This window comes from Calidris pugnax, unplaced genomic scaffold, assembly GCF_001431845.1.
Source record: "Calidris pugnax isolate Ruff unplaced genomic scaffold, ASM143184v1 scaffold23, whole genome shotgun sequence".
In the NCBI taxonomy this organism is placed as follows: domain Eukaryota; kingdom Metazoa; phylum Chordata; class Aves; order Charadriiformes; family Scolopacidae; genus Calidris; species Calidris pugnax.
The window spans coordinates 550,770-576,648 of record NW_015090772.1 but is presented as its reverse complement, the minus strand read 5'-3'; the positions used below and the strand labels follow the sequence as shown (position 1 = coordinate 576,648).

The following is a 25,879-nucleotide window of genomic DNA, read 5'->3' as shown; positions in this document are numbered from 1 at the left end:
TCTAGTTTTTCTTAGACAATTTTCTTATTGTCCTCTTCGCTAACAGTGAGCTCCCACTTTGAAATCTTAGTAGGAAATGTGCTGATGACACAATGTAATTAATGAAAACACTAATGAATATGAATAGAAAGACTGAAAAGATTGATCTGTAATGAATTCTGCTTATAATCTTCCTCTGGCCTGATGAAACCTATCTTCTGCCCAGCTGGTTGCAGTCACTTTAAACACTTGAAATTTCCTGTATTAATTCTTAGTTTATGTGATAATACTCAGTAGTGGTTTAACAAAGTTCCAATAGATGCAATTTACCACATTTTCCTTTGTCTAGAAAATAAGTTTTTTCATCAAAGAAAGACAAAAGTCTAGTCTGGCATAACTGGCTTTGGGTAAATATATGGTAAATGTTGTTCCCTTTTACTTTTATGTCTTTAATGACTCTTTTCTTTGCAGCTTTGTTCTGAACACTTGCATGGTGGGTGTTAAATCCCAAGGCTGTCCTCAAAGCTCTTTTCCTCCCTTTCTTAAATAAGTAACTGTGTTTGATCTTCTGCCATGTAGTGCTGCATGACCCCCTATGATGGGGGTCAGCTGTGCTGCCTTTGCCTCTCTAACATGATTGTCCTGGATAGAAACAGGTAAAAGCATCTCAACTTACATTTTAGGTGGCATCTAGACTTTCCTAAATCTTTTCAGCCTCTAAACCATATCCCATCTCAGCCCTCCTTCCCTCTGGCAACTCTTTGCCACAGGCTTTTCCCCTGGCTTTGGGTGGAAACTCCAAAGAGGACTTCTTTTTCTGTTGGACGTATGAAAATATCGAGTCTTCTGTATTTCAAAGACACTGAAATTTTCAGTCCAGCAGACTTGTGTTTCCAGAAGTTCTGCTTATTTCTCCACCTGTGCCTTTGTAAGAGATTTTTTGTCTCTTTGATTCTTTAAAGAGAATCAACTCAGGATTACTGCATCCCAGGCTATTTTTTACAAGCAGCATCTTTGCAGTCCCTTCACTAGATGCCAAAACCAACTTTAAAATAGCATCAACTATTGTTAGCTGAGTGACTATGTCTTCTGCTGTCTGACAGCTCTTGCATCCAGACACCCATCTCTGAAATGAAGCGTGCTTAGAACAAAGTCTTCACCATTGTGGCCAACAGCAAGGCTTGATCTTTGCAGGCGCTCTGATTCCTCAACAGGAGGGTCTCACTATAATGACCTGGAAACTAGATCAGCTGAAATTATCATAAAGCACTACACATAGCTGATTGTCTTCCGTACCGAGTATCATTGGGTATAGTTCAGAGCCAAGCATCTCAGGTCGAGGACAGGAAATAAGGCCAATTCAGTGATGACATCAATCATGTCAATAGTGATGAGTAAACAAAATGTCATGGCTTCTTGGCAAGGCTCCTGGAGCTAAGTAACACTAGTAGTTAAACTAACTTGAGGGTGCTGGAGTTGTGAAACATCATTATGCTAATTTTGGAGAGGCAATAACATTAACTGAAGTCTAGGATGACTTGTTGAATTTGTCAGATTAGGGCAATTTGCTGATGTGATTATATTTGGATTCATTTTAATTTTGGCTTGGAACATTTAATTTCATGTATTTATTTAATTCTATATTGCAATTGAATCTCCTTTCTTGCATATACCTAGCCTAGGTTCAGAAGCCTTTGAAAGAAAGAGGCTGTGATTTTTCACGCCTGGCTTGGAAATTTAGATATGCTGGCTGCATTTTTCCAAAGTGCCTCCATGATCAAGGACGAAAAGTCCTACTCACGGGCTTTTTATTGGGGCGGGTGATTACTGAGAAGTCCTGAAAAATCCTCTGCTCTACTCTCAGTGACTTGAATACCCATCAAGTGTCTGGCCCTGTCGTCAAACCAGCTCTAGGTGCCTTTTGGGAAAGAGATGCCTCTTGATTTCAGAGCTGCAGACTGTTGGGAGGCAGGGAGGGATAGTCTGCAATCTTTCCTGTCACCTCTTGGATGTTGGCGTCATGGTGCCATGCAGAGGATGGTGCCATGCAGAGGAATGGGCACCACAGCCAGCAAGGAGAGCTGGTCCCTTGCTATGAGAGAGGCTATGTTAAGGGAAAATGCAATGCGTAGAGGAGAGTGGATAATGTGAAATGCAAGACTTAAAAGCTTTCCCCCTCCCCTCCCCTGGAGCCTCGTGAAATAAAGGCCCTTAGCTTGAAAGGGTATATGACTGTAGGGCACTATAGAGCTGCAGCATCATGTTCTCTTGAAATAAAATTTTGCACAAAGGCAGCTTGCATTAAATTCCTTCCTGGATGCTTTTTAGAACTCCCCCAGTTGAGAAAACTCTTCTGTTTTTCCACCACATCAGGTCTAATCTTTGTTTTCAATGTAGCGACAGCAGTTGCTCAAAGCTGCACGCAGTCTTCAGCCAAAAACTCCATTTTGCCACCTGTTGGTCCCAAAAATCTGTGGGTTTGGCTCGGGAAATCTTCACTGCCACCTACGTGGGTAGAGTTTGGTGTCAGGTCAATCATGGAAAAGTCATCTGCATATCTGCTAGAGCCTGCATGTGGCCAGGGTCACAGCCCTAGATCTAGTCCTTCAGTCTGCAGAACAGAGTTTTTCTGCCATTAATGTAACTGAGTATTTGGGAGTGTGGACAAAAAATTTACTTTTGCTCTGGGGTTTGCTTTGACTGAAGTTGCAGTTTCAGAGAACTGCTAATTGAGATTTTTTTGCCCATTCTTAATAGAGAAAGCATTAAAAATAGCAGTTTTAATTTAAAGAGCTTTGAATGACTTCTCGATTCCTAATTTCAATACCTGAAAAGAAATCTAATTCCTAGAAAGCATGTACTAAAAACTGGTTTTCAAAATAATTCAATTATTTTTTAAGGTATTTTATGCTTTGGTACCTGAAAACTGGAGGCATGCAAAATCATTAATTAATTCTGGTATTTTGTTTCATGTCCCCTTTGCTTTTCTTCATAAGAGGAGATTTTCTGCACAGAACTCGTTTAGAAAAAAAAGCAAACATGAGAATTTTATAATGGACACTTAAAATTAAGGCTGGTTTCAACCTGGTGTGAAAATTGCACTGAATGATTCAGATCTAGATGCCTCTGGGTTGCAGTTTCTCTTAGGAGTATTTTTATACCCATGTTAAAAAAAAAAAAAAGAAAAAGAAATGAGTTTCGACTGGAAAGGAAGATCAAATAACCCTAAACCCTAGTTTTGAAGTATTTCAAGTCTGTGTCTGATATTTGCCAGGTGTGCCCCTCCATAGCACCCATGATGATTTTGCTGCATAGCCCTGGAAAAGGAGAGCCTGGTGCCCGCACCTCTGTCCTTCCTGCCCCATCACTTCCTTGGGAAAGGTGCATGTGCTCCCTGCCTGGCCGTGTCCCAGCCACAGGAAAACCCCTTGATTAAGATGCCACCTCCTCTCGCGCTCCTTGGACGGTGTGTTACAAGTTCAGTAAAACACTGACAATTGAAGTGGATGTTATTTGTTATTCTGCCTCCTGGAGAGCAGCTCTCATCTGGAGTGCTGCGAGGCAGCGGTGATGGGAATCCAGCATTGCAGGCGAGGGGGACATGGGCCCTTCCATGTGAAATGACTATGAATGCTTATGCAGAGTCACAGGAGGTGGCTTCAGCTCCTCCATCACTCTGGCATCCCCCTGATCCCTTTCCCTGGGAATGGGAGAAGTACCAGGGTGTATTTGACTTGAGACCATGCACTCCTCTTCTAGCACAGCTGTTGCCAGAAGTATTTGCCCTTGTCTCTACAACTACGTGAAAGGACACTGTAGAGAGGTTGGTGCTGGTCTCTTCTCACAGGTAATTAATGACAGAACGAGAGGGAATGGCTTCAAGCTCCAACAGGGTAGGTTTAGATTGAACATTAGGAAAGAATTTTTCACTGAAAGAGTGATAGGGCATTGGAACAGGCTGCCCAGGGAGGTGGTGGAGTCACCATCCCTGGCTGTGTTTAAGGGCCGTTTAGATGCAGTGCTAAGGGACATGGTGTAGGGGAGGACTTTGTAGAGTAGGGTAGATGGTTGGACTCGATGATCCCAAGGGTCTCTTCCAACCTAGATGATTCTATGATTCTATGACTTGCTGGAGCGTCCATATTTTATATGGCTGTATTCACGTGACTATTAGAGAAGTAAAAACTACTTTGAAGCACACCATTCCCCAGCAGCTCCCCTCCTACAGCTGTGCCCCTGGGTAGCATCCCCCTCACCACACTCCCTCAGCAGGGATTGCTTGTGCAAAAAGATGCTTTCCCGTGTCTTCCCCAGGCTTTCCTCTCCTCTGAAAGGTGTGTGGCGAGCTCTTCTCTATTATCACTTTGTATTACTTTTTATGTGCTTCCAGATGGAGTCGCTCTGAGTCAGCTGCTTACTCTCTTAAGATGTTGGGAGTTTGCATTGTCTGTCTTATAAAGTCACTTACCAAGAGAGTAAGTGTTTCAGTCTTGCCTTAATACGTAAGCAGTTGTGCTTAGCTGTAAATTCTTCCTTCTCCTCACAGATTGCCAACTTTTTCCTCCCAGGTTCCTGAAGATTTCTTCCATGTTTACAGGTTTAATTTTGGTTGGTTTGTTTCTCTTGATATCATGCCTTACGAGAGCAAACAAGCATTTTGGAGGTTATTCACCATCACTTGTTGACATATCTCCAAGCTAGTCTCAGAGAGTCACTCTTTATCTGCTTTGCAGTTTTTGATTGGGCTATTCATCGTGAAATTATTAGTTTCAAATTATCTTCCTCCCTACTTTCCAGGTGCTCTTACTTTTCAGTACTGAGTTCTCCACTTCTTGTTTTTGCCTGCAGACACAATGTATTATTGAATCTGTGAGCTCTGACTTCTCAGTTTTTCTGCCACTTGTCAGATTTATGCTCTGAAATTTCAGCTACTGACACCGCTTTACTTGGCAGAATCTAACAATGCTTCTTGAAGGCTTCTTTATCTGTGGATTTAGTTTAGCTGTGTAACCTTTACTGAGAAATTGCTTAGGAAAAGTACTACATTCTTAATGACAAACCTTTCTAGTTGATGATGCACACGTTTTTGATATGACACTGAAGTTTTATGTATTTACTGGTCAAAAAGAATCTCTGCGGACTAGGAATTAGTTAACCCACCCCTCCAATGACTAAATGAATCCTAAGCAGGTGACACAATTTAATTTAGCATGTGACAGGTATTGTAAGGCAATGCGGGACATTATGGATAGAGTTAGTCTCCTCAGAGTTGAGCTACCTACAGCATTGATATTTATGTCTGAAATAGTCATCTTTGTCTCCATTTCTCATCAATGGAGAGAGATAGGTACCTCAGAGGATTCAAGCTCTCCACCATGCAGACATCTCAGACATGCCAGGGATTGGGGCACTGAAGTCTCTCACTTTCTCTGTTGACCGTAAGGTGCATCCTCAGATGCACCATCAAATGAAAGCATAAATTACTGAGACAAATCCTGCCCTGAATGTATCTTTAAAACAACATTGTAAGTCTCCTCTGAATTTTTGTCAAACTCCTCCCAGGCAGCATCGTGGTCTCTACTGGTCCATAGGTTAATGCGGGGCTGTTCCTCATACAGTCTCCTGTTAGGGATGCACAGATGTTTATTGATTTGGCTGAGGGTGACTTAGCAATGGCTTTTTAGGCACAGGAAGACTGCTGGTTCTCCTCACACACTTAGCTAATGTGGGTGTACCTACAAAAGGTTAATTCAGCCTCTCTGGGTTTTGATAGAGTCAAGACTGTAAAAGAAGATTCTTCAGAGGGCAAGTCAATGTGTTACAGACCAGCATCTAGCCCTTCTGCACGGCAGCAGAGTTCAAATACAGTTAAACATTTTTGAGAGAAGTATTTATCAGAGTCTTAGCAATGGACTTGCAGACCACATCGGCCTTACCTTGACATTAGAGAGCCAAACTAAGGTCATAGGAAAATACAAGAACAACAATACAGAAGCAACAGATGGAACCAGAGATTCCCCAGAAGCATGGGCTGATGTGACTGATCTCAAATAACCAAACAGATATGTTTGCTTTATATGCAGTAAGATAACTTTATTTTAGTAGCACAGATAATGAAAGAACAGCCTCAGTCCTGGTTGAAACTTTCATATTTCTGCATTGGTGCATGTACATTTCCTTTCTGTAGACAAATCCAGGTCTCCACAGAGAGTTTAGTGGGACTTCTGAGTTAATTGCATTTAATTTCTCTTTCAGTATTGATATAATTTGTGTCCACTCATTGTGCATTACATATATTGCATTTATTGTTTATTGGCACATTAGGAAGTGTAGTTAAGCTTTTCAATCAAGCGTATTAATTGTTTGCCTTTTTACTTTTTAAGGCTGTGAAAAGGTGGGAAGGGTGTTCTTTGAAAATCTCTTGAAATTATGCATGAAGGTCAGCAGAAGTAACTGACCTTGTTTTGACATGATGTGGGCCAGAAGGAAGCTCCTCTTCCTTCACTGACTGTGGCAGGGAGGGAACCCGGGGTTATTATTAGCCTTGCTAATCTTTGTGAATATCCCCAGGCAGATGGAATAACGCTTCATTTGTTTACTCATGGTTTAGCTAAGAAGAACGTAGCTAGGCAGCAGGTCATCTGCTGGTTGTCTGTGCCAGGCATGGGAGCCTGGGTGAGGAGGGATGGTCTCCAGAGGGGTACCACTCATTCCTGGTGGCAGTGATGCTTCCCTGTCACTTCCCTGTGTCCTGGTAGGTGGCCTCTGCAGGTGGGAGGTTGGCAGGAGTAACAGAGCTCCTCTGTGGTAACAGAGGAGCTGGTACTGGTACCTGCTGGCACCTATTGTTGAACTGGGATGCTGGCTGTACTCTGCCAATTCTCTGTGGCATGAGGTGGTAGCTCCTCAGTGGTGTTCCTTTTCACGTGGTGGGACATCTCTGCTCTACCACTCATGGTCCTCCCAGGTCTGTCAGTGCTGTCCCAAGCCAGGGTGCAGCTCAAAGGAGAGATTTTGTTTAAATACTGCAGTAAGACACACACTGTCTCAGTTTAGTCAGTATTAATGACTTGATTTATTAATGATTTCACAACACATGACAAGAAGTGTGCCTCAGCAGCATATTTTCTTTTCCGTATAACAGAATAACAAGTCCCTTCAGGAGCATATCAATTGCTTTATCTTGGCTAATCAGCGTAAGTCTTCTGTCTGTCCTCTTAAAGCTGTGTAAAAGAAGCAAGCAAATGAAACTGCTTTATATATACTCGTTCTTCTTTCATGCCTCGGGCCTGAAAAGGCTGCATCTTATTTCACAAAGACCAAAGTTTTTGGCAATATCCAGAATTGAAACAGCCCATTTCACGGCTTGCTTCGAAGTGTATCCACCAAGCTCCATGTTCTTCTCTGCTCAGTTCCATAGACGTGACACATATGCTTCAGACCTCCAATAACAATCGTGTTTACTGCAAACAAGTCAAACATTCACCGGCAACATGTAAATAAGAGCAGTAGCAGCAGATGTCCAAACACAACCAGTACTGTGCCTTCCAAGTTTCAACTTGGCGCCCATCTTAGATGAGCTATTCACAGGGAAAGGTTATTGCATCTACAAAAGCTATGTAAAAGCATTGCAATAAATCTGACTTGCTTAGATTTTGCCACCTTTGATGCTGCTACTCTAACTTTGTACTAATTTTTCCCCAAGTTTATCATCCTTAAAAGTAGCTTTCCAGTGCATTAGCTTAAAGGGAATGATTTTTAACATGACCTTTCTCATCTTCTAATTCATTTTGTTGTTCAGCTCTTTCCCCATGACCCTATCAATTACAGGGTCCCCCAGTATATCTTAGTGAAGCGGACTCCAGCTGGAGGCTTCCCTTTCAGCTTTCCAAAGTACATTGAATAAAAAGAGTTTTGAAAAAGCTTCAAGATAAGAGACATAGTGAAAAAAAAATGCAACTTATTCTGAGAAAAACATTTAACATGGAAGTAAAATGTGTGTCTGGACTGTCTTGTCAGAATCCGATTTGGGCATCTGTCTTTGCGCTGGATGGATTTTCGTGACAGCACAGGGCAAATAGTGACGCAGTTTTTCTGATCTTCAAATTTATATGTGATGTGGTCCTAGGGTATGATTTATTGTCACCTCTTATGGGTAGGGAGGGGTGACCCAAGCCGCTCGCTAAACCTGGTTACAAGCAAGGAGGCAGGGAGGACTGCCAAAAGAAAGTGCAGGAGGACTCAGGAAAGAGGAAATCCTGAAGGCAAATGTTTGGGAGAGCCAAGTGGACAGAATCTTCAACTGAAATTTTACTAGTGTTGTAGACTGAGTTATTAATAAAATCAAGGTTGACACTCAGCTGTTCTTAACGTAGCAGAAATGGCTGCAGGGCCTTCAGCATCGTTCACTGATTTCTATGGAGAGTAAGATTTTATTTCAAGGCCTCTGTAATGTATTGAGAGCTGTATAGTAACTCCATCTCCTTGCAGTGTCTTTCTTGGTGTAGCACATACAAGGGTGAGTTATTTTGGCTTTTAGTTCAGTTGGCTGATTGGTTTTATTTACCAGGGATTTCACCAAATTCTGTTCACAGCTGCTCTTAAAGGCACGAGTGGGTCTTGATATCCCTTCTGCTTGTATTACCCTCATGGTATTCCTCAGCTCTTGGCAAAGCTTTCAGTTCATAGTAGGATTATTTTCTTTTAAAACAGGAGTACTGAATGTGTGAGACATTAAGACACTGAGGCTGATTCCAGCTGTGTTTTTCTAACATGGGTTTAAGTCTCCTGACAGTAGCTATGTTTTTCTTGATTTTGACAGATGTCATTGCAGTGACGTATAAAGATGATGTAAGCTTAAAATCAGATCCAAAATCTCAGTTCTTCTGTTGCATATCCTTGCAGACGTTTTTACAGTCATGTTCTTATACACTCCCAAAAAGATCTATCATCTATTTGGTTGATTTTTCTTCAGCTTCAACATTTTCCTTGGAAAAATACTGTGAAACATTTTTATCTTTTCAAACACAACATTTCTAGTCCGGGCTGTAACTGTTTGACTAGAGATACTCTGCATGAGGGTTGATGAAAACAGCCAAATTATTGCTTTAGCTTGCTGGCAGAGAAGTTGTCTAGAAAACGATGCAGAGAAGGAACGTAGTCTGCCTATGACTTTATTGAGACTGTACCTCACGCCTGTTCAATGTATTGCTCTTGGATCCAGAAACATCACTGCCCCTTGGTGCTGCATTGCTGGCAAAGGCATGCTTTGTGGAAAATTCAGACCTTTGATTTAGCAGGAAATAAGCCCCAGCTCCAACTTGGACTCGTTTGCAGCCCATAGAGAAAAGTCTTGTCTTCCTCACTGTATTTAACCATCATCTCTCCAGTATCAGGAAAAGGTCTCGCTGTGAATCCCTGTTTGCTGTGAAGAAATCAGCATCAATGGGGATTCACTGTCTCAGCACAGAGCTCTGTTCCCTGCTCTCCTCCACTGGTTTACATCTAAAACATAAGAGAAAACATGATGGATGCATGCTGTGCAGAATATAGAACATAGCAATAAGCTCTCTCTTGCAGAGTACCTTGAAAAAGTTTCCCCTGCAATTATTTTCTATGCAAGTACTGCATGTATTCACTCACCTCCTTCCACTATCTCTGTTTCTTTTATTTTCTTTAAATGATTGCAGCTGCTGGTTCCGTTGTCTCTGATTTTATTGTTTAAAGCTAGAACAGATGGTGATAAGTCTATTAAATACTAAACTGTGCCATGCAGGAATCATCATCGCAGCTGAATTGGCTCCTTGTAAGAGTGGTTTTATCCTTTGGGATGGATTAAAGGACTCGGAAGAAATTCGCTGCACTGCTGGATGCCTGTGATGGGCTGAATGGATGGCACTCCACTCTTGGCCAAAAATACAGGGTGGGGGGACAGTGAGCATCCTTTCCTACAGGCACAGATTTACCACAGGTTTCTGCATCCTCCGAGGCAATGCAGAGTTGCAGCAGAGAGAGGGGAGCTGAGCAGGGCTCCGTGCTGGAGAACTGCCCCTGGGCCACAGGGTAAAAGCCCTGCCAGCTACTGAGCTGCTTCCTCGCTGGCTTTGCATGGACCTATTGATTGAACTTGCATGATGCTGCTGCTGCAGGAACTGTATTTTCTTCTATTTAACACAATTTTCCCCCTGCGTAGGTTTGAAGAGCTTGAGGTTTTGGGGGCAGGAATTATTTTCTCTTTTAAATTTAGAATATAGTGTGGCTGGGTCAGTGTGCCCCAGTTTCTTCTCGTGCTCTCTCATCGCTGCAATGCAAATAGTTAATAAAAGGACTGGTTGTAAAAAGCCACAGGAACTGCAGCCCTCTGAGTGATATATTACGAAACAGGATTCAATGGGCTTGGGTTTGGCTCCCTGAAGTATAATAGTCTCGCCATCCACTGTCTCTGATGCAATGGATCAAAATGTTCTTTAAAGAAAAATGAAGACATTTCCAAAGTACAGGGCTGTACTTTTATCTAATAAATATTGCCAGGAGGAATCTCATTTAAACAGTGAAATTCCAAACCATCTATTCCTTTTCTTTCCTCAATAAAATCCAGTTTGCTCTCGAGATATTTAAAATGTCCTTTCTGTGCTTATCAAGTGACACCATACAGTGCAAAGAACACAGCTGGAGAGCTTCATGTTGATGACACACTGTGTGGAAGCATCTTTTTCTGGAATTTCACTCAGAGACGAGATGAGATGTCAGATTTGCTCTTCTTGTATTGCAATCCAGCACCTCCCAATTCAAGTAGCTCCAAAGTACTTCTTCCAGCACGGGCTTCACTGAAGGCTCATTTCAGTTCTCTTAGTCTTATGATCATCTCTACTGAAGCATCAGCCAAGCTGTGCTATGTGCCCTGTGTAAACTTGGGAATGTCTCCATTTGGCCTGGAGCAGAAGTATTTTGTTGCGTGGCTGTTTCGGGAGCTCACCAGCAGAACGGGGGTTGTGGCTGTTCCCTCCTCCTTTCCTCCACTGCTGTTTTCCAACGACTGCTTTTCAAAAGCTTTGCTGAATTTTTGTGAGTTTGAAAATCTTTATAAGGTGCCAACACTGCATGTTTTGTAGCAATAAGAAATGAAATTGTGTTTTATCAGGTCACTGACTTGGCTGTCTCCTAAAGGGTCCCATTGAACACTTCTCTTAGCCGTGAAACCTGTACTTTTGATCTGCTAGAAAATGACATGCTCTAATATTGCAATGGATAGGTAATGAAAAAGCTCTTAAGGCCCAGCCTTACAAATCAAGTGTGAGTGTGTTTTATAGAAATTTTTAATTCATAGAGAAGAAAGCAACACTAGCTAGATTACAAAGATACTAAAATAGCATCTGCTTTTCCACTACTCATTATTTTAATTGCCCTAGTAATTTGCACATCAATGAGACCAGATCAGCCTCCAACTGTGGACCTGGGTAACAGAGTAGACCTTGGCTTGGCATTCCAGGTCCAAGCATCTGTACTTGGACATCCAAATATGTCCAAAGGGATATAACATTGATAAGCACTTTGGGACTTTTACATCTCAACCTAGTGTGTGGCTTCACCAGCCCTGCATCCCTTTCCTAACTTCTGTCTGGTTCAAACTGTGCTTAGTCTGAAAAAATCTGTGATTTGTGGTACTTTGGATTGACTCTTAGTAAAATTCAGTTGTGCTGTTCAGATCTTAGATTTCAAAGCTGAGATGGTGTCGCAGGCAGAGTGATTAACTTCACTCGTAAGAGAGAAGTAGTTGTGATGGCCATGGCCTGAGCAGGATCTGGTGGCGGGGGGAGAAGAGGGGGAAAAACAGAGAGACCACACCACCACAAATGTAAATGTGGATTCATTGGTTGATTGCTTGACTTTCTTGTGGCTCTGATGAAATTCAGCAAGCAATACCAAACCCTTCTTTGCCTCGCTCCTTCCCCTCACTCCTTCATTGCACAGTAAATTATATTTCTCTCCAAAATGAGTGCTCTCATTTATTTTTTCTCCTTTATATTTCTCTTTGATGCCCTTCTCACGGATGGGAATGTAAGGTCAGCTCCCACATGGTCACTTTTGTTGGTGGCTCTGAAGAAGGTTCATGCACAAGCAAAGAGTCAGAGGCAGCCAGTCACCCTCAGCAGGTTGTAAGCTCTGTCCCTCATACTCTATATGTGCATGTTAGTAATGTTTTCTGTTGCCAAAGATAAAGGCTTATCATCATCAGAGTGTATACGGTGGTAAGAAAGTCTTTTTCATGATGGGTACAGAAAATAAAATCCTTATAGAAATTTATTGATACAACTCTGTGGGAGGACAAAAATAAATGAGAATTGGGTAGTATTTAACAGAGATTTCTCAAATTAGAAAGCTCATCTTGTTCTAAACACTTCTACTGAGCAAGAAAACTTTAAACAAAATTAGAGCCTAGCAGTACAGATCTTGTTATCAAAGTTCTTGAGAGTCACTGGCAAATGTCAGAGGAATAAACTGTGTTACTTATTGATGAATGACATCTATGTGGATAGTTCAATCTGAACAGACTATTTCAGTAATTTTCTTTGCAACTGGAACTTTTTCCCCTTCTAAGCTTTTCTTATTAGATTTCATTCAGCATTGAGGGCTAAAAACTCAGTGAGTCACTTGCTCCGCAGAGAAATTCCTGACATACTCACTGTTCTCTGAGGTATATTTGTGTTCCTGGCCTTGCCAAAGAAAGGAGATATTAGTGAAAGCCTCCCAAAACCAGAAAAATAAGTCCCTGAGCTGTGGCTGCATCCAAGCAAAATTGACCCAAGCAGACCAGTCCACTCTTCTGCCTCAGACGTCTTTAGTACTCAGTAAATGGTATCAGCATATAAATAATTAATCTAAGAATAAATGTGTTGTGGTGCACCAAAGCCCGCTTCACTCTACACACTGTGTGTTGCAGTGCATTTAACCAAGATTTGCATCCTTTGCAAAAAGTCGGCCTGGAGGAAGCCTTCTTAGATGCTGTTAGGGCAAAGAGGCCAAGTTCAGCATGGGCCTGGGGCATGCTGAGGTCAGGCAGCACTCCTTATGGAGGAGAAGACAGCCCTTTCCCTGGTAAATCTGCAACCTGAGTGGACAAGGGTGTAAGTGGCAACGCTGCCTTCCCAAAGAGCGTGAAGTGGCTTAGTGACAGAGCTGGGGGTAGCATGAGGGCTATACACCATCTGTTAGATGGTGGATGACCCCATCTTTGTCGTTTTGCTGAAAGCCACTCTGCCTCTGTAAGTTACAGGGAGGGAAACCCAACCTTTCTGCTCACCCACGCTTGCGAGTGAGGGGCTGGGGTGGGCAGCTACTGCCAGGGTATCTGGAGGCTGCCTGCCCCAGTTTGGGAGCTTATACTGGCTCTTTATCCCTTTTATTTTCTCTGGAAATGGGCAGACTGCCTGGGCCTGTGCTCAAATATGAGTGTTTAAATCGGCTGTGCTTTGGTCATGCTTAAACTCTGTCCGTAAGGGACAAGGTGTTTGCCCCTGTTACTACATCTAATCATGTCACTCTCGTCATGCTTTGACAGTAGCCCATCATTGTGCCAAGCCTCCTCTATTTTGCTCGTTTGCATGGAAGAACGATTAGCCCAAGGCGCCACTTCTCAAAGTCACACTCGCATTTAAAATGTCTCATTGCCATAATATACTATAAAACATAACCAGAATATAAAAATGACAGAATCCTGAAGCATCAGAGGGAGACAGAGCACAGCAAAAACCTGCATTGGATGGCATGTAGATCAGATTCAGTCCTATGTGACTATTTTGTCCCCAAAGCAAAGTGTAGCCTGTAGCTTCTAAAGATGCTTTTGTTTTTTACATGGAAGGAACTTTAATGTAGTGTTAACCTAAAGGCTTTCCTTTGACCTGTGTTAAGTATCTTTTTCTCTAACCATTGAAATCTCCATCAACAGAGTTGATAAGCTATGGAAGATACAGTGACATATGAGAGGTTTTGGATTAACTCTTTGATAAATACTGTTATACCCAGGAGTGTCTGAGAAAACTTTGGGAGTTAGAGGCTTCATCAAAGATGCAGCATCATTGCTGGACTTGCTGTCCAGCTGATGAGCAGCCTCTGCATGGATGCTCAACAACAGCTGCTGTGCAAAGAAGGTGGCTTCCTGAAGAAAAAGTCCTTAAGGTGCCTAAAGATGTTTTTTACCTTTACCTTATCTCCTTGAAATTATGACAAAAGGTCTCTTGTGCTGTAACTACACAAAGACCAGCCTCTCATTTTAAAAGTCCTTTGTGCTGGCAGCACTGTTTATTCTTTTGGGAATGGCACTGAGGCCTCTGTGGGGAGGCCTTAAAAACAAACTCTTAAAAACAGACTCTTAAAAAATAAAAAAAAAAAGACAAAGTATTGAAATTAAGTAGACACTAACAAAAATAAATAGTGGCCTGAAAAAAAAGCAGGTGAGGGACCTGCTCCAGCACCTAGACACAAACAAGTCTATGGGCCCAGATGGGATTCACCTGAGGGCACTGAGGGAGCTGGTGGAAGTGCTTGCGGAGCCACTCTCCATCATTTACCAGCAGTCCTGGCAAACTGGGGAGGTCCCAGCCAACTGGTGTCTAGCAAATGTGACGCCCATCCACAAGAAGGGTTGGAAGGATGATCTGGGGAACTACAGGTATGTCGGTCTGACCTCGGTGCCTGGGAAGGTCGTGGAACAGATCATCCTGAGTGCCATTATGCAGAACATGAAGGGTGCCCAGGTGACCAGGCCCAGCAAGCACGGGTTCATGAGGGGCAGGTCCTGCTTGACAAACCTGATCTCCTTCTATGACAAAGTGACCCGCTTGCTGGATGAAGGAAAGGCTGTGGATGTTGTTTACCGGGACTTTAGCAAGGCCTTTGATACAGTCTCCCACAGTATCCTCCTGGAGAAACTGGCTGCTCACAGCTTAGATGGGTGTACTCTGCATGGGTTAAAAACTGAATGGAGGGCTGGGCCCAGAGAGTGATGGTGAATGGAGTCAAATCCAGTTGGCGGCCCGTCACGAGTGGTGTCCCACAGGGCTCGGTACTGGGACCCGTTCTCTTTAACATCTTTATCAATGATCTGGACGAGGGGATCGAGTGCACCCTCAGTAAGTTCGCAGACGACACCAAGCTGGGTGGGAGTGTCAACCTGCTGGAGAGTAGAGAGGCTTTGCAGAGGGATCTGGACAGGCTGGATTGGTGGGCTGAGACCAACAAGATGAGGTTCAATAAAGCCAAGTGCCAGGTCCTGCCCTTGGGTCACACCAGCCCCCTGCAGCGCTACAGGCTGGGGGCAGAGTGGCTGGAGCTGCCTGGCAGAAAAGGACCTGGGGGTGTTGGTGGCCTGTGGGCTGAAGATGAGCCAGCAGTGTGCCCAAGTGGCCAAGAAGGCCAATGGTATACTGGCCTGTATCAGAAACAGTGTGGTGAGTAGGACCCGAGTGGTGATCGTCCCCCTGTACTGGGCACTGGTGAGGCCTCACCTTGAGTGCTGTGTCTAGTTTTGGGCCCCTTCCCACAAAAAAGACCTTGAGGGGCTGGAGCGGGTCCAGAGAAGGGCAGCAGAGCTGGTGAGTGGTCTGGAGAGTAAGTCTTGTGAGGAGAGGCTGAGGGAGCTGGGGGGGTTCAGTCTGAAGAAGAGGAAGCTGAGGAGAGACCTTATCGTGCTCTGTAACTACCTGAAGGGGGGGTGTAGAGAAGTGGGGGTCGGTCTCGTCTCCCAAGTCACAGGAGATAGGACAAGGGGAAATGGCCTCAAGTTGTGCCAGGGGAGGTTTAGATTGGAGATTAGGAAACATTTCTTCACAAAAAGGGTTATCCAGCATTGGAATAGGCTGCCCAGGGAAGTGGTTGACGCACCATCCCTGGAGGTGTTCAAAAGTTGGATTGACATGGTCCTCAAGAATATGGTTTAGTGATTTTTTTATTGCTTATTTCTTATTTATTTTTTGTCAGAGTGAGGTTGATGGTTGGACTAGATGATCTTTAAGGTCCCTTCCAACCTAGATGATTCTATGATTCTCTCAATCAGTCACATTTCATACTCATGGCTTCTGCTGGTTCCCTGATTACTCAAGTTCTCCAGGGTAGACTGAATGATTTGCCTTCAATTTCTAAGGCAACTGGCCCTCCATCCTCCCACAGCTTCCTCTTCGCTCTCCTCCCCCAAATGCAAAAGTAAAATATCTCATTCTCCGGCCAACGTAAAGCATAAGGTGCAAATAAATACACAATTTCCTTTTCAGTGACCTTTAGTCTGTTTGTCTGAGTTGTGGGAGGCAATTCATAAAAATCTGGAAAGAATGTCAGATTTGTCATAATATTTGTTAGATGCCAGATGGCTTGCTCTCTTGGCCTATTTCTCAAATACACAGTATATTAATGTGTAAGTTTACACATTGTCTTCATGCAAAAGAAAGAGATGGTTATTTAACCAAGTTAAAATCAGTATTTTTACTTTGCATGCATATTGCATTGCACTGCTGGTATTTAAAATGTTTGAGGAGAGGAATAGAGGCATCTCATAGGCAGCTGAACATTTCTCTTGCTTCTTATCTGAAAATGACAAACCCTGTCCAGGTCAAAGATCATTTGAATTGTTTTTTTAAATCAAATATCTTTGCACACAGAGTCAGGATCCCTTTTCCAGTTACGTGAGGGAGAGGGGAGAGATTCACGACCTTCTGGCTGTATCAAAGTGGAGAAGGGGAGGAGTGGTTAGAGCAGCCATGGTATCTGGCTGTAAAATAGCCCATACAATCCAGATGCAGAAGGGTTTTTCTTTTAATCTGTATTCTTTCATTTGGAAATATAAGCTTTATAAAGCTGATCAAAAGTTTGTTGATATCAGCAGCAGCCTGGGAAATACTGATAGCTGTCCAGTGTACGTGCAGTTGTGACACCAATTTTTCCATGTTAGCATATTCAATCTCATTTCTCTGATCTCTGGGAATAAAGTTTTCCTTCCCCTAACCCTCCACAGTCCCCATCTGGCTTGGAAGCACGTCCCCTGTGGCACAGCGCTATCTCCCACAGGGACACTGCTGAGACTGGCAGGGCATCGCGCTATTTTCCTAGCTCTGCCTCTGAAAAAAAGCCACACAAGCACCAAATATTGCTGATGTGGGTTCAGAAATGCATGAACAGCCCAGCAAGGAGAGCAGGGAAATGTTTTTTTTCTGAAGAGGAATGCTGAGGTGGCAGAAACGCCGGGAGCCTGACGTGGTGCATCAGGCTGAACGTAACCCCATGGCTGCATGCAGGGAGTTGTCCCCACCACAGCCAGCTCTCTGTGTCCCTCTCCATCCCCATCTCCCTCTCCCAGTGGGGAGATGCTGAGCGTTCCATATGAGCATCTCTAAATGCCTACCTGTGGTACAGTTACATGTCCTATGCCTGCTTTCGATGGCATTTGAGAGAAACCAGTCTGAGTTTTCTGAGGTTTGGATTAGGGTTCTTTCTCCTCCTTCACTTTATACTGTTTTTCTTCAGGTTCTCCTCTTTCTCAGGCACTGTGAATGCCCCCGTTTGCTTTAGCTGCTTTCTCCATTTGTCTTTTCTGATTTCCTTCACAGTGCTGTCAGATGAAAAATTATTCTGGGCAAGAAGTACACCTGTCTGATGTGTTGAAGGAGCAGCCCTAATTGCATGTGGCACTGCAGCATAGTGTAAGGTAATTGTTAGAGGCAGATCTTCTGTATTGCAGATACATTCATGATCCTAAATCTGTAAGTGCCTGTAATGATAAAGGAAGCAAACTTCAATGAGAGCTGATATTTTTCCTCCTTTGATCAGGAAGGTGATTGACTGGTGTGTCAATCATGCCTGCAACCTCTACCTCTTATGAATCTGTCCCCAGCCCTCTGAGAGATTTGGGGTCTCTCTGGCTGCTATCTGTGCAATTATTCTAAAAAGCGCGATTGCTTCCATGTGTCCCCAAAACATACAGTGGCAAACTGTCAGGCAGAATAAAACTCTAGATTCAAATAGATTTAAGAAGGTATGTGTATGCACAGGGTCATCTCATCAAATTTTTCACAGAGAGAGTGGTCGGGCATTGGAACAGGCTGCCCAGGGAGGTGGTTGAGTCACCACCCCTGCCTGTGTTTAAGGGCCATTTAGATGCAGTGCTAAGGGACATGGTGTAGGGGAGGACTTTGTAGAGTAGGGTAGATGGTTGGACTCGATGATCCCAAGGGTCTCTTCCAACCTAGACGATTCTATGATTCTATGAAATTTCAAATTGTATCAATTGCCACTTGAATTAGACCATTTGTGTTTCACAGAGACAAGTCTCAGACACCGGACCTACTGCACGCCCCATATTGTTGGCTGAACTAAACCAACAGGAGTTTTGATTGGACTGAAGTCTGTCCACACTTGGTGCAATGACACTTCTAGAAGCTCCCAAATGACCAGATGGCCTTATCTGCGGAGTTACAGCCTCATGGACCATCTTAGTCCCAGGGGAAAGCAGAAGCCTTTGTATTACCATGAACTGGAAACAATCACAGGTGGGTTACAGCAGCTTGAGTGACAAACAGTGATTTTTAGAATGGACTAATGTGGGTAAGCTTGATAAAAGAGTTAAAGGTAGCAATTATGCCAGTGTTTATTCTGGTGAGGGAGAAGGGAAGACAGCTGATAGGCAGCTGAAACAATTGGGATGTAGGTAGTATCCTCTTCTCTCACATCATCTTCAGCCAGTGCAGGGTACGTGGCCACAGCTTTGCTTTAACAGGTTATCTTTGGTTGTGGTGTCATTTACCGTGGCTCAGCTCAAACTAGATGCAGGAACATCTGTCAGATTATACTCAAGAGACACCCTGGGAGAAAAGAAAAATGGGCTATGCCTAAGGCACAGTGAAAGCAGTCTGAGATTATGTTTTTAGGTGTTGTCCTTCAAACATCTGTTCTTCAAGTGAAAGTGTGCTGGAGTTAAGACCAGGGCTGGCTCTGGTCAGCATTCAGGTAACCAGTGTTTCCTGTAGGTGAAATGTTATGTGATTCCAGTATGGGACTGGTCCAGGTGAGTGCTTGCAATTGTTACTCTGTGTATACAACCTATATATGTTCAGGTAGATTAACCTGTGCTAAAAATCCCTAAAATGCCTTAAAATGCCTTTATGTCACATGGAAAAATATTTCAAACTTGAGTCGGGTGGGCTGAGGTCAAGATCAGACAAACCCACGTGATTGGCACCCCACGCAATCCTGCCTAGGTTGAAAAAAGCAGCTAAACTCAGCTCTTCAGCCATAGCATCTTCTAATCAAGTTTAAGTCATGTGAAAGTTGATTTAGAAGCCAAGTGCACGTAAATGAGCTAGCATGGATAGAAACCACTGGAGCTTTTGGGCCCTACTACTTGTTTGAAGGCTCAGTGTGCTCTCTGCCGTGCCACGTTGTTGATGATCTCCAAGGCTGCAATATAAAAAGCAGTGTAACGCAGGTAACGAGATAGGGAAGGATATTCTCATGTCCAGAAAATACATTTAAAACTGCTTAAGTTTTATTTCCCTTTGGTGGATTGTTGGCCTCACTTTTGCTGAAGAGTATGTGTTCAATTCATAGCACATAGGTGTGCTGTGTGACAGCCTCTCAATCAGTTTCTAAGTGCTTCTGGCTTGGGAAAAATTTGTTGCTTTCCTAAGTGTTTTGGAACCAATCTTGATCTCTTCCCCCTGTGCCAGGCTCGGGTAGCACCTTCTGTAAGGAGAATGGGGAATGGTCAGAAGAGCTGAGAAACAAGCTCAACGCAGGCCTGTCAAATGTCTCAGCTATTATGGGTTACATCTTTCAACTTGACTTTAAAAGTTTAAATTCTCAGGTTAAAGTTTTAATTTAACTCTTGACCACTTGCGCTACTCTTCCTCAGTAGTTTATTTGCCTTTTGAGAACAGGAGGACATGGAAAACTTTCCCTTCAATGACATTCTACCTACCCAAATATAAAATAATAGGATTTAATAACTTTCTGTTTTAAATTCTGGTGCACCATTGCAGTTAAACTGCTATCATGTGTCACGCTTGAACCAGTTCTGCATCAGTGATGGATGGAACACTGCATTTTTGTGTACTGTGTCTCAAACCAGGACACAGCCACAGATTGTAAATTCTGTGCAATCCTTTTGGGGCAAAAAGCAGTAGGTAACGATAGGTATGAATCTTTTTATGTAATATCTAGCTGCAGTTATTAGTGGTTTAGATATTCATCTCACATCAGCGTGCAGATGTTTAGAAGATAGGCTCAAATAAAAAAAAAAAAAAGAGAAAAAGAAAGAAGTCTGCCTCGCTTATGCTTCTGCATCGCTTAATGCTTTTTGCATTAAGGTAGGTATACTGTTTTTAAAAATTCTGTATTAAATCCTGTTTCCTACCACGGCTCATATGTTTTGGTTTAATGCTGCTCATTGTAATTCCATTCCTAAATAAAACTAAAAATCCCTCTCGATGGATTGAGAACAGATAACTAGATTCTCATCCAGAAGTTATCTGAAGAGTGGTGTTTAAAAGAACAAGTTACCAAAAAAAAACAACGGTGTCCAATGAGTATTATGATATGCTTACAGTTGATGTGTTTCCTGCGTAAAGCATCAGTTCACTGCTAGTCTTCCTTGGCAGACAAAAAGGTGTCATATTGGAAGCGAATGGTCGCTTCAGCATTCCTGTTCAGAGATTCCGGTTCCTCGGCACGTGTATTTCAGTGTTCACATTCAGTGCTGGTAAAATCATATTATCTTCTAAGCATTTCTGCACTTCGTCAAACCACTGGTTTCTGGTTTAACCTTATTACAAACAAGAGAAGGAATAACATTTCCAGCCATGGAAGAACTGTGCAGCCAATATTAAAACGTGATCAGGCTGGTGGCAGAGGGAAAGGAGCTTCCCTGCAGCTCCTGTCCTGTGGCCCAAAGACGCCTATAAAAGTGAAATGCGAGTGTCAGAGGAAAACTGAGTGAATCCCAGGAACAGGCACTGAATCTCCCAGTGAGCAGGTGCTTGCTGCTGTACTCACAGCACTCCGGGGAGCATCTTTTCTGGCATCTCTGGCAAACCTGATGCAGTTACTGGGGGCAAGAGCTTCTCTTTTTGAAAGATACATTTAAAACATCTTTTTTTTTTTTTTTCTTTTAATTCTCCAAGTCTCCATATAATGCCAAAAAGCCATCATGTGCAGTATTGTGTATCTTAAAAACATCCTTGTGATGCCACAAGAGGTCTTTTTAAAAAACACAAAGAGCAACCTGGAGAGATGAGAGCAGCGGAGGTGTGGAGGAAGAATAGTTCCCATCTATGGAAGGAGAGTCTGTGCAGAGTGTAAATGAGCTGTTCAAAATCTCTGGGGAAGCCAAGGAAGCAGCAAAGGGCTGAACTTGGATCTGGAGAAGGCTGGTGACTACAAAACTGTGTCCATCTTCAGGTGTGCTCCCTGTACTGAATGCACCCTCTTGAGCTTGCAGCTCAAATCCATTTTAAGTTGGTCTGTCTTCAGTTTTATTAGAGCTTAATAAGTAGTAATATTAGGAAGGATTTTAGAATTTTGAGTTGAATGAAGCACTTCCTTTGAGGCTTAAACAACGTTTTCCAATTCCATTTAATCATTAGGCAAAACAGGACTGGGAGACGAAATTTGAGCACAGATTTGAATCTCGGGTATTCTTCAGTGATAGTCTCTTTTCCTGTCCTCACGAAATTTGAGCACAGATTTGAATCTCGGGTATTCTTCAGTGATAGTCATCTCTTTTCCTGTCATCATACAACTTCAAACAGGGCTAGCAGGAGGAGAGGAGACCAGCTCACCTGGGGATGAGGTACACCATGGTCTCAAGTTGCGCCAGGGGAGGTTCAGATTGGATATTAAGAGAAATGTTTACACTGAAAGCGTTACTGCACATTGGACTGGGCTGCCCAGGGCAGTGGTTGAGGCCCCATCCCTGGAGGTATTGAAAAGCCGGGTTGACCTAGTGCTTAGAGACATGATTTAGTGATGGTTTTGATCAGAGTGAGGTTGATGCTTGGACTACAAACAGGGCTAGCAGGAGGAGAGAAGACCAGCTCACCTGGGGATGAGGTACACCATGGTCTCAAGTTGCGCCAGGGGAGGTTCAGATTGGATATTAAGAGAAATGTTTCCACGGAAAGGGTTATTGCACATTGGACTGGGCTGCCCAGGGCAGTGGTTGAGGCCCCATCCCTGGAGGTATTTAAAAGCCGGGTTGACCTAGTGCTTAGAGACATGGCTTAGTGATGGTTTTGATCAGAGTGAGGTTGATGGTTGGACTAGATGATCTGTAAGGTCTCTTCCAGCCTGGACAATTCTATAATTCTGTGGTGCTTAGGGCAAATCCCTGGCACACAAGGAGGTCTGCCCTGTCCTACCCCTTCATGGGTGACAAGGAACTGAGCCTGTTCTTCTCATCTGCTTTACTCCTTCAGTTTTAGAGATACACAACAAGTTGGTAGTGACTCCTCCATTTTTTGGCTGTAATTTCCCTAGCAATTCTTATTTCAAACCCTTTGCTAAATTTGAACGGAAACAAGTGCATAGTTTCCAATTCTTGATTCATCTTTTTTTTTTTTTTGAGGCAAATATGTTATTTGCAGAATTTTATTGCAATTTTTTGGTCAAATCTTGTTTTTTAGTCTTGCAGTTCAGCTGTAGCTAGCGAAACAGGCATTTTGCATTCCAGGTGAAAAGCAGGAGAGGGGAGAAGCTCCACATCCCAAAATTGTGTTAGCTGAGGAGGAAAGAGGAGTCAGATGCACTTTGTGGGCTTGACCCTGCCTGTCCCCTGGCTTGGGACTCCACATACCAGGGCTGGTTTTACACACGCTATCAATCGTGCTCTGGAGCTGCCTTCTCCAGGATAGGAGCTGGGGTGAGTTGGGAGAAATGTCCTCTCCAGCTGTCCCAGCAGCAACTGCCAGAGCTGCTGGGCAAGCGATGGGATGTTCGCTGCAAGGTGAGCACCCCACTGCCAGGCTGCAGAGATGCGTGATGGTGCCTTCAACTCATCCAGGGGCACTCTGGGGAGATCACCAAAGGAAAAACTACCAAAGGAAAGGAGCATCTTACTGCTGGTTGAGTGATCTGAAACAGGGTGGACTTTCATGTGCAAATGTGACTGATGAATCTAATCTCAATAATTGTTAAAGGCAAATCAATTCATTTAACACTCCTAGCTTGTCCTGTGTCTCAGTGTTCTGTAAATACATTTTGATGGGATTTTCATTAGAGCTCCAAAGGGACAAAGTTGTAGTTATTTTATAATAGTTCAAAGGAAGACAGGGAACTTTCTGAAATCCACTTAGATTGTCACTCTTGAACTTATTTATATAAACACGTTTGCCTGTTATTAGAAAACTGGGAATACTTTTATCTATTTATACGTGTTTCTAGTTTCAACTTTGCTAGAAGAGGCATGAAACCATGTTATCACTTAAATGTGTAGGTTTGGCACTTCAGGGCATGCTCTAGTGGTCGAGATTGTAGGAGGTTTTTTTGTGTGTGTACTGTTGGACTCGGCAATCTCAGAGGTCCTTTCCAACCATGAAGATTCTGTGATTTGAAGATCATAAAATCCACTTGCTTCATTCTTGTCTAACGCAGTTTAAGAAATGTTGCTATTTGCTTTCTTCTGTCTGAAAACACTAATTTAGCTATTATTATTATTACTACTTTTTTTTTTATGGCAGAGATAAGAATCTAAAATGTCTGCCTGCTTTCTCTCTAGAGCTAGATGTAACAAAAGGATGAAGTCAAGCAGGACTGCCTTTCAGAGACAGTGCTTTCTTGCGGCAGGTCTGTGTTGGCTGCTTTTTATCCCCAAACCCCAGAGTTTGTGTGTCTGGCGAGCTGGCCATCCAGCAAACAGCCAGAGATGCTGCACGGGGTATCTAAAATCTGCATTAATACCAAGACAGTGACTGGCTGGGCAAGTGCCCAACACTGTCTTATTAGCATGCAGGAGGCCTGCCAAGATTTTAAGAGGAAAAAGCAATGAGAGGGGGTTGTCGGAGAGGATGAGGCTGCAGTAGAGCCAGGGAGCTTCTGACTCTCAGATTTGGATGTTGACCCCGTGGTCTGAAGCTGAGGGCATGGGGCAGACCCCCAGAGGAGGGTAGCCCGTAGCAGGTACTTGGCTGCCACTTTTATATCTACCAGGAGGAGGCCTGCTATGGGACCTGCAACCCATGGGATCAGCCCATGCCCCCCCCCCACATGCCCCTTTTGGCCATGCATGGTGTCCCTGCCCACCTGAAGGCCCCTCAGGCCCTCTGCTTGGATAGGGGTGCTGGAGGAGGCCATGCAGGGCCACACAGCATAGCAGAAAGACCAGGAGTAATGGTTTTAAGTGGCCATGGCTGACGGTGATCAAAGGAACTGCTGTGGCCAAGAGCATCACCAGCTGTGCCAGCACGGCGTGCCGACTGCTCTCAGGCACAGCAAAGCTGTCAGGATACCAGGTCGGTTATGAAGTCTGGCAACATAGCAGTCTCCTCTTTCCATTAGGCTTTGGCTGAAGTATTTGGGGAGGAGAGAGACTGGCTGGCCGGTTTCAGGGGCTGGGAGCCTCACCTGCAGGTGCTTGGAGTCAGGCAGTGCCACCGGCTGGGAAAATCAACTTCAAGGGACTGAAATTAAGGAGCAAAGATGAGATGTTTTCTCCATGGAAGAAACCCCCACAATGTTGTGCTCCAGCGTTGTACCAAACACTGCTCAGGTACCTGCCTTGAGGCAGCTCTGCTCTTGAAATGGGGGATGTGAAAACCTGCAAGCAGAGTCCATAGTGGTCCAGATACGCACACCAGAGCAGAGATCTGCACAGTGCCGTAAGCTGTCATCAAAAACCCTCAAAAAGCAGGGCAGTTGTGGCTTTATGTGTAATTTCTCCTCCTCAGATATATTCCTGCTGGTATTTCAAGGCCTGCTTTTTAAAACCTGGGATTTTATAGCTTTGGGAAGGATAATATTTTAAGTTGAAGTAGTGTGACAAGACGGGCTAAGAAACCAGTTCATACAATTCAGTATAATGGGCAGAACTGTATATTTACTCCTTTTCTCCTGGTGCAAAACTGGTGCTCTTTCAGAAGACTCTCTTACTTACCTCAATTTACATGTCTTTCTAGCTTGCCTGCGATATTTGACTGCCTCAGATTTTAATTGCCTTTCTCTGAGTTTGTGAAATGGCGCGTTTGTGGTCACAGGTCAGTAGTTGTTATTATTACTCTTACTGATGATAAATGAAAAGTTGTGCTTTCTTCCTATTAAAAAAAAAAGGGTTGTCGCCTTTTAAAAGTAGTTTGTGCTGCAGCAGATGACAAGCGGACATTATGTGTTTTATTTTTGGGAGGTACATACAGCTGTGGCTGAATAATGAGCAGGGTTACACTAAAATTCATCAATGTTCATCATCTGCCTACGCCGAAGGTGACATATTGAAAGGCTTTTGAGTAGCATACCTAATTACAGCTTTATCTGAAATGGCTGTGCTACCACAACTTGCATAGGGATGTACATCTTAAAGGGAAAAAAAAATTAAAATCAGGGGTGGCATGAGGGTATGGGTCACTGGTGGGTGATTTGAAATGGGGTCATTTGGTAGCTGCAAGGTTTAAAAAAAAACCATCTTGATGGGCTCTCAGAGACTCAGATCTTTCCAGATCAGGGAGGGCTCTGCCGAGTAGTTTTCTTGCATTGTGCATAATCCTGGCTTTCCTGACTTGTCCATATTTTTGAGGAGTGGCTGACATGGTCCTTGAACAGGGAATAATACCCTGACAGCCACAGCTTTCTTGTTGACTACTGCTAAATGCAATGATTGGGTCATTAGATTTTAAGAACCGTACCTGCTTCTTGCCCATTTCCTTATACAAATCAT

At 43.5% G+C, this 25,879-nt stretch overlaps 1 protein-coding gene across 1 annotated transcript in view; it reads left to right on the top strand.

The window, feature by feature from the left end:
• The window catches only part of MYRIP (myosin VIIA and Rab interacting protein), a 414,556-nt gene that overhangs the window by 75,309 nt on the left and 313,368 nt on the right, over positions 1-25,879 (top strand). The window contains exon 2 of the mRNA XM_014942311.1: positions 18,285-18,512. The gene's annotated coding sequence lies outside the window, so the exon portion shown is untranslated. The remainder of the gene's footprint in view (positions 1-18,284; positions 18,513-25,879) is intronic.